Below are 9519 nucleotides of genomic sequence, written 5' to 3'. Positions count from 1 at the left end.
TACTTATTTTAATTAAAAAAACTCACATGGGGACAAATGGTTGTCAGAGGTTAGGGACTTGGAAGTCTATGTGAAAAACAAACGGACTTGTTTGGTTAGTCAGATGGTGATACTGAAGGAAGAAATGACAAATGTATTTACTCTAAATGTGTCCAGGAGCACAGAAAATATGTTAAATATTCACCGGGGCTTGATGTAAGTTTGATGGCTTGAATACTGGGGGAGAATCAGCGGTGGAAAATTAACCCTCAGATTCCCAGAGATGAGAAAGGGTATCAAAAGAAGAATGGAAAGAAACCAGGGATGGAGGCTGGGTGGATACCACAGAAGAGGACAGACAAGTTGGCTGGAGACATGACAAGCATGTTTGATTATCAAAAAGAGAAAACGTGGCCAATGAGAGATCTGAGAAAGGCCAGCTCTTAGTAAAGCCAAGTCATGAGGCATAATCCAAATGGAGGATAGGACAGTGGTTCTAAAATGAAGGTTAGACATTGGAGGTAGGAAATGGGATTCAGAAGGTGTGATAGTCACCATTGTGAAAATTGACCTCAACAAAGAAGATAAGGCGAGGTGTCCTGCATGGAGATAGCAGTAATTGTTTTATAGCTGTAACATGCATGTTCTGATGCTAATTTTACTACTAGAATACATTAATGGATGAATAAAGTAATACTGTAATATAGTACAGCAAAGATCCAGTTGTAAACATCATCAAACAATAAGTTTTCTCTCACTCATTGTGAGTCTTGCTGTGCGACTAGATTGAAATGACTGATCCCTCAAAGTAAGCAGGACAGTTTACATAGGTCTGAAAACACAAAGTGCAATGGAATTTTAGTACAAAATTTGGATATTTTACCACAGGACACAGGTTCCTGGTTCAAGAAATATTTATCTTCTTGTAACCCCAGAGTCACCGAGACCACTGACAAGGGAGAGTGAAATTTCTGCTCTGCAGCCTTGACTGAGAGCCAGCTGGCTTTTAACCCGTGTGATAGAGCACAGGACTTTAGTTGCTAAGCTTGCAGGTGCATTCTTTCCTGCTGGTGTCCCCTCTGCATCGACTTTAAATCCTGCTATAAGACACTAAAGAATAATGAGGGAGGGGCCTGAGATGTTGGAAATAATTTCATACTTTTGGATGTGCAGTTTGTATTATTATTGCTCCAAATAGAAATCAACTTGTTAAAATGCTATAATATGGCCCTGTGTTTTGAAAATATAGCAAATCCTCTACTCCCCTTTTGCAGAAATCATTTTTAAACCTGCAGTTACAGAAATAATGTTCGTCTGCTAGACGTCAAAAGTTTACTGTAGTCAGTGATTCTCCTGGGGCTGACATCACTTACTGTTTTAGCCTGTAAGTTCCTCAGATGGGAGTTGGGGAACTTACAAACTGTGAGTACGAAGTCTGAACACACACAACCCAGCACTTTTCCCTGGGTTTCACTTGAAAAGGAAAGTAGCGTCATTCCCTGTTGATTTTTTTCTTACTTCAGTTTTCAATGTACCAAAGAGATACAGAAATGTGCTGCAAAATGTCAGAACTAAGAAAAGCTTTGCAAGTGAGGCAGATGACTGGGAGTTGGGAAATCTGAGCATAACTCTATGATCATGTACTATTGATTTAAATGGAACTGAACCATGTGTATAAATGTCTGGGAGCCTTGGTTCCTCAGCTTTAACATGGACTCCTTCTTTGATTTTGCTCAACAGACCTAAACTTGGATGCCTCAGTGCTCCTAGCAGTAGAATACAATAGAGGGCAGTTCTGAAAGGACATTCACTAATGCTTGTAAAGCTGTCTGGCCCTTTGGGTACAATACCAGCGACAAGTATTATTAATCATCAAAGAGGAACTTTTTGACTCACATTGTACTTGGATTATTTTTGTTTGTAATCTAGCAGGAGCAACAAACTGTCCAGTTCATCTGTGCTGCTGAGTCCAAATCTTGCTTCAAGTTTTCTATGAGTAAGGAAAGAATAAAAATTAAGTAAAGGACTTCAGGGTTTGATGCTTTAATAATTGAGAGACGTTGGAAGGGGAAAAAAACCACAAAGAAAAGTAAAAGAGACGTTCTTTTTTTAAAAAAGTGAAGTATGATTTTTTAGGCTTATCCAAGCCTTTCAAATGGAAATATGAGCTCTCAGAATACATTCCAATTCACATACAAAAGTGAAGCATTTTTCCCATAATCATTGCAGTTACTATTTCAGCATTATTTTTTATACACCTCCCTCATCCTGTCCTTTTCATGACAACGCCATAATTATTTTAAACACATCGATCTGGTGAGGAAAAGAACGTTGTAAGGAGTAGCACAAGGGACCTATTTCACAGGGATTAGAGCAGCTCCTTACACTTTCCACAGTGTTTTTCATTGATAACCGACCCATCAGTTTCATATCTGAAGCAGATATGCTGAAGGAACAATATGGCTTACTGGGTTTTTAGTATGATTGATTGCTCAAAAAGAGCCCAGTTAGTTGTGATCACAGATAGGGAGCCATCTTGTGACACTCTGGTGCCCTGTGTGAAAGATTAGTTTAGCAGTTTCAGTCCAGTACCCAGAGAACATGGGTCCCCAGACAAACCCTGCATTTGGGTTCTGGCACTGGAATGCTTGTGGCTAGTCTCAATAGAGACGTCAATGACTGACTGAGCATGACAGAGACTAAGCCTGTGTCAACACTGCAGCTGGAAGGTGTGAGTTCTAGTCTGGATAGCCAGACTTGCATTAGATTAGCTTAAGTTAGCACACTCAAATAGAAAATGCAGACATCATAGCACTGGCATCTGCTCTGGTTAGCTGCCCAAGTCTAAGTCCACCCAGGCCAGGGGCTTGAGCTAAGGCAGCTAGCATGACCACTGCCCAGGTTGCAGGTCCATGCTTCTATTTTTAGTGTGCTAGGTCGAGCTGAGATACTATGAGTCTGGCTAACCATCCAAAGAGCCTAGTTCCTCAGCCATCTATTTGTGTGCAACTCCCAGCACCCTGCATTTTGGAACATATTGGCAGATATTGAGAAGAATCTTGTGAAAGCTGCCATTCATGCTTTACTAGGTACACAGATACATACAAGACTTAAATCCCTAGACCTCTCAGCTGGCTACCTTCCATAAGCAATACAAGTTTTTAAAAAATAGGTGTTGTTGCCAGCACAGTAAAGAAAATACTGTGGCAAGGGATATAGTAACTTGTACCAGCACAAAATATTGAGGATATATCAGCAGCGCCGACTGCCACCTCAGCCCTGGATGCAAGGTGGGTGGGGCCCAGCTCCCTGCCCCAAGAAGCCGCAGGGCCAAGGGCAGAAGGGCAGGGCTTAAGGAAGTCAGCCCTGCGCCCCCCCGCCCCCCCCCCCCGGCTCCATGCACAGAGCAGCATTACAGCACTCCATGGTGTTTTAAAGGGGTCCAGAGTGCCAGCTGGAGCTCTGGGCCCAGGTGAAAAGCCAGACATGGGGACAACTGTCCCTTTGGAACCCCGTCAGCAGGCCTGGAGTGCCCTCATTTATCTTGTACATGGAAGAGATTGAAGAGCTGTACATAACTAGGAAGACAACTAAATGGGGAATATGCAGTAAAGTGCATCTCCATCACTCTGTTGTCATCCTTCTTGTTTCCTTGTGCACCCTCTTCCAGCTGCTAGTATAAATTACACTTGTTTGATCTTCCCTTGGATGCCATCTAGTCCATGTTACCCTATGATTGTCTTGCCCAGACTCACTATCATTCACAACCAAACTTTTCTCTAAAGCAAATGAATTTGGCTCCTATCCATGTGACTGCCCCCAGCTAAAGAAAAATACTATTAATAAAAAAACCTTACACTGTTCCATAATACTATTTGCTGATGTATTAGACCTATATGACTCAGATTTGTAATGTGCTGACTCACTAAAATGAATAAAGAAGTCCTTTGTACACTTAAATTACCATTTGACTTCAGTTAGCCGAGGTAATTATAGGTTTTAGAAACCCATCATAGAAGTATTTCCTTTTAAAAATGTAATTAAAAGCCAACATGACCACTGCTCATACTTTCTGCTAAAAGCTGCAATCACGTGGAAACTCCTAAGTAGCAAATAGAGATAAGCAGGAGAGGCCACTCAGAGGAGAAAGAAACAATACATGCAGGAAGGTAGAAAGAAACAGAAACATGATGGGCATAGGACTGCAGGAGAGGAAGCTGGAAAGAAAGGGAATGGATTAGTAAGGAGATATATGCTCAAAGAGGAATGTCTAGTACAAAAGGTGGCATCTGAAAGAGAAGAGACTAGCTAGTGTAGGTGAATGGTCATAAGTACATAAATGTAATATTCATTCTTGTGCAACAATAGCTACCATTTCCAGAGCTCCTTTCCCATGGCAGCACAAACTGTTTTTCAATAAGGTGCTCTTGTATCGGGGTAATATTCAAATGTTGTGCAACGCAGGGATAAAGCATACATTCAGAGTGGATAGTAATATTTATCTCCAGTTTCCTGAATTGTGCTATGAGACAGCTCGCCTTCTGTTTCATAATGATGTTCATGTTAACAAATCTGCTGAACTCCTCTGATGGCATGTTTTATGTTCCCAGGACTGGAACACTCTGAAGGTTATATGCTGGCTCGACTTCAAATTCCATGACAGACTTTTCAGCCAATGACCCCAGATGACTCTTGCTTTATAGGAAGCAAACTAATAGGCTTGAGCTCGCTTCACCTGCCTGCAGTATGTATGAAGCAAACCAGAGAGGCCTAAAAGTGAACATACATTAATTTATCCTTCTGTCTATTGGTTTTACATGGGACCAACCCAGTCAAAAAAAAGAGGCAAGGGACCTATGCTCTCTGAAGTGGAAAAGCACCATTGAAAATTACAGACTGGAGGCCAATTTGATGGACTAACACAAGGAGCACTGTGTTGATCAGGAAGCAAATGAACAGCCTTTGGGCATTCCCCCTTGCACACCTTTCTAGGGTCACCCAACAAGCACGGTCATGAAGAACCAGAAGTCTTAGTGTACTGATAATGGATGGCTCTTCACGCTTATGTAACGATTTCAAATCCAAAATGGGTCTTTAGTGATTCAAGAGTTGTTAGTTGGCTGTTTGGTGACCTTCATGGATTGAGTTAATCTTCTCAAATGACTTTCTAGTGCTAGCCACATCACAAAACTGGTGCTCACTTGCTGCCATTTTGGCAGCCTCAGCACAGAAGCCAGGGAGCTGAATGAAAACAGATTGAATTACTTTCTTACCACTTAAGGTCAAGGTCAGGGTTGTATGAGGGAATTTTGAATTATTCATACTGTGCCTGTGGATTAAATAAATGGAGAAGGTCATTTCTCAAGTCTGTCACCCAGGGTTAGGAGTGGACATATCTTAGCCCCTTGGGCCTCTTTGTCATTGTCTGTGGATAAATTCCATTTTGAAGCTGCCTGCCATGAAGATATTGTGAGACCTCAGAGGCTGTTGTAGTGAGAGTTGGGAGCCCAGTAATTGATTCCCTGCTGGCTATCTGTGTGATACTGGGCAAGTCACTTAGTCTCTCTGGGCCAGATCTTCAAGGGGAAGTTGAAAGTTTGGTGCCTCAATACCTTTGAGACTGGCGTCAGTTCCCTATGTGTAAAATGGAGATAACACTATGTCCCAATTTCACAGGGATCTTGTGAGAAAAATATGTTAAGGAAGTACTCATATACTAGGAATATGACAGCTTTATAAGTGCCATAGATAGAAATAAAGTGCTTGTCCATGGAGCTGAGGTATATTTCTGAACTCTTGTGGCTTTGCATTATGTATAGTGCTACACCCAGGATCGGACTCAGCATGGCCTTGGCAATAATTAGGCTATACGTATATAGGTGTAACAGGCAATGTGGAGCACAAGAGATGCCGGCTTGAATGCAGCTTTCTGGATCTGCTTGCTCTAACTGCAATATTTATGACAGAAACTTGACTCATTGTTAGTGTTTTTAGGTGGTAGTAGCTTAGAGATTGTGTTTTTAGTTCTTTGGTGAAGATTTGCTTGAAGCTGAAGAGAAAGAGGTCTTCAGAGAAGCAATCTGATGCATAACACTTTGCATGGAGGGAGTGGAGAGCAGCAATCACAGTTTTAAAGCAAAAACTACAATACCCTGTGCATTTAGGGCCAGCCATTTACTAGTCTGGCTTTTCTTCCATTTGGTTGGCAACTGGTACATGGTGTCGTGAGATTTTCTTTTTTCACAAAGTGCAGGTGAAAGCTTTCTGGCTTGTGTTATGCAGGAGGTCAGGCTAGAGGATCATAATATTCCATTCTGTTATCAAAATCGGAATCTGTTTAGAACTGTGGTAAACAAATGAGATAAGAATATTTCAGTCTGAATCTGCACTTTGCATTACTTTGCAAGAACATTATTATTTTTATTCACATTTTATGGAATGGTCATTGTGGGTTTTTCAAGAAGGATGACAGGATCCCGATGCTCTAATCATTTATTTCCTTGCGTATATAAGTTCAGCCTCTCTAATCTGGAACTCATTCATCTGTAATCTGACACGATTTTAGTGAGCCGGACAATGACATCGTGGGTGTGGCCAAGTTTCCCACAGTCCCATAAGGTTCGTTTCCAGCCACCAGTCCTGACTTTCAGTGTTCTTTGTTGTTATTTATTGCTAATGTACACTTAAATGTCTTCTAAGCACCCAGTAAGCGTGGAAGTGTTGGTAATGCTACTAGACAATATTGACCTTCCATGGTCTAGCACATTCTTTTATTTTGCACTGGTCAGGTTCCAAGAGTGTTGGACTAGAGAGTTTCAACCTGTACTATAATATTCTACTGATTCCACAATGTGTAATTTCTATATTTCAGATTTTCTTGTCTTTCCAGGCTAGGCTGACAATGAGCACATACCTTTATTGAGCTCTGCAGCAGCTAGGCAACAGCCTGACTATGCATGATGTATCATAACGTAGCTAGGTAAAGTACATTGCACTTATAGAATTTTCCATTTTATCTCTACTGAAAAAAATAAATTGGTTGAATTTGCATGACCTTCATCACTTTTGTATGCACTACTGGTATTAGCTGATAAGGGTGTTCTGGAAACGTACCTTGGTATTGATTGATGTTTCAGAAGCCAAAATCATTCATTTCTTCATCAAAGCCCAGTGGTTTAGCTTTCCAGATTCCTAACTGAAATACACACACACACACAAATAGTATATTGTGCTTCCCCTTCCTGGAATCTTTTATCCAATGTTACTTAGATTAATGATGTACCAATCAAACTTTAAATGTTGGCTGTGTGAACAGCTCAGTGAAATAGTTGCTCCAACTATCATAATTATTTCTACCATTGTATGAATGCTTTCTCTATCTTTTGCAGATTAAGCAAGTTCATTGTGTGATGTTAGTTGGTCCTTTCCATACATTTGGTAAGTTGATTACATGAATTCTGTCTTGAAATGGAGCCCTCATAAATGAAATGTTTTCCATTAAAGGTTTATTTTATAATAGATACAATAAACTTCTTAGATAAGAATGAAGCTATTTAGGTTGCTATAGAGTAGACGTGAGTTCTATTCCCATCTCTGCCACTGGTCTGCAAGGTGCTCTTAGGCAAGTCACTTCTCCCTCTTGCCCTGAGTTTCCCCCTATGTAAAATGGGCAAAATGATACTGCCCTCCTTTGGAAATCGCTTTGAGATGTATGAAATTATCATTATAAGGTCAAGGCCTCTCCACTCTTCTTCCCATCCATCATCTTCTCTGAAAAGAAAACATCCCCTCTGAAATCCTGTACTAAAACTTATTCCAAGACAGAGAGTTCTAGGAAGCTGTGCATAGCAGTTATAGCACAAACCCTCGATTAAAAGCACAGACTCATACACACAGTTGGAGTCATGACACATGACTTAAGAAAGAAAAAAAAAGAATTACATACCAGTAGATTCATCATATGTAAATTGTTAAAGAACTATAACTGCACAATCACTTTAACAGTTTCAACATTCCACTTAACACATTCAACCTATATCCTCCTCCCTGAAAGGAAATTGGTGCAACGCCTGCAGAACTACTGATGGAGTAGCACCAAAGCTTCAGTCCAAGTCAAGCCTTTCAAGGGGCTTTCATTGTCTTTTTGGATAGCTTCTGCCACCATTTTCATCACTCCCCTGAAGAAATGGTCTATTTTCAGGAATATTTTCAGGATTCCAAACATTCCCAGAGATGAGGCTGGTTGTTCTGCACAGCTGCTTTCTGGTAAATTATATGTTGTTGCTTCAAGTAGGGGTGCCAATGTCAGAATAACTGACAGTTCCCTGAATTTTACTTCTTTTGTCACTCACAGTATCACCCCTGAATTTGGCACTTGACCAGAGTGATGATGCCACTTGTACCGTATAGAACGAAGAACTAGTTCAGGCACTAACATTGGCCTGAAGCTATGTATTCAGTTGCTGATAACCATGCACTGACACTGGCCCACTTGTAGCTGACAAGATGCACTGGTCTCTCTCACCATGACATCTGACATGTAAATAATTTTGCTCTCTCATCCTGGTTACTTTTTGGGTATCTGAAAGATGTTGTGACCCCTGTTAGTCTTCTCTTTTCTAAACTAAACAAGCCTAATTCTTTCAATTGTCCCTCTTAGGTCATGTTTCCTGGGCATTTCATCCTCTTTGCTGCTCTTCTCTAGACCTTCTCCAATTTCTCCACACCTTTCTTGAAATGTCATGCCCAGAACCAAACACAATACTCCAGCTTATTTAAAAGTTTGTTCAAACCTTTCAAATAAGCCTTCATTTCTGTTTGGTATGGTGGTACAATGATATGTCTAATAATATTTTTTCTTGATCTACCAACAGTCTTCTGAACTAACATGAAGCCCATGACACTCATTCTAACAGTCAAGTCCTTGCAAACAAACTTTGAAAATTTTCTTTTGTCTATGTAGCTGAGGCAGTTTTAAAATAGAATTAAACAACCCTTCCAGGGATTTGGAATGGGCATTGTTTAGGTTAGATACATCATTCCCAAAAATGGTCCTGCAAAAATCAATATGCAGACATTTCTAGGGAGCTGATGGCCATTCCTAGGGAAGTAATGGCACTGGTTTAGGCCTACACTATACCTACTGGCATCCTTGAATATTCTTTGGTGACAGAAGCAACTGGCCAGGGAGAAACCCATGAGGGCCATGAGCCACCTGACACTCCCCAACTCATGCATCTGATGAAGCGGGCCTTTGCCCACAAATGCTTATAGAATCATGGAATCATAGAATACTAGGACTGGAAGGGACCTCGAGAGGCCATCGAGTCCAGCCCTCTGCCCCAATGGCAGGACCAAGTACTGTCTAAACCATCCCTGATAGACATCTATCTAACCTGTTCTTAAATATCTCCAGCGATGGAGATTCCACAACCTCCCTTAGCAATTTATTCCACTGTTTGATGATCCTGACACTTAGGAACTTTTTCCTAATGTCCAACCTAAACCTCCCTTGCTGCAGTTTAAGTCCATTGCCTCTTG

This window comes from Carettochelys insculpta, chromosome 3, assembly GCF_033958435.1.
Source record: "Carettochelys insculpta isolate YL-2023 chromosome 3, ASM3395843v1, whole genome shotgun sequence".
In the NCBI taxonomy this organism is placed as follows: domain Eukaryota; kingdom Metazoa; phylum Chordata; order Testudines; family Carettochelyidae; genus Carettochelys; species Carettochelys insculpta.
The sequence above is the reverse complement of the archived record's forward strand: the minus strand, read 5'-3'. Positions refer to the sequence as shown.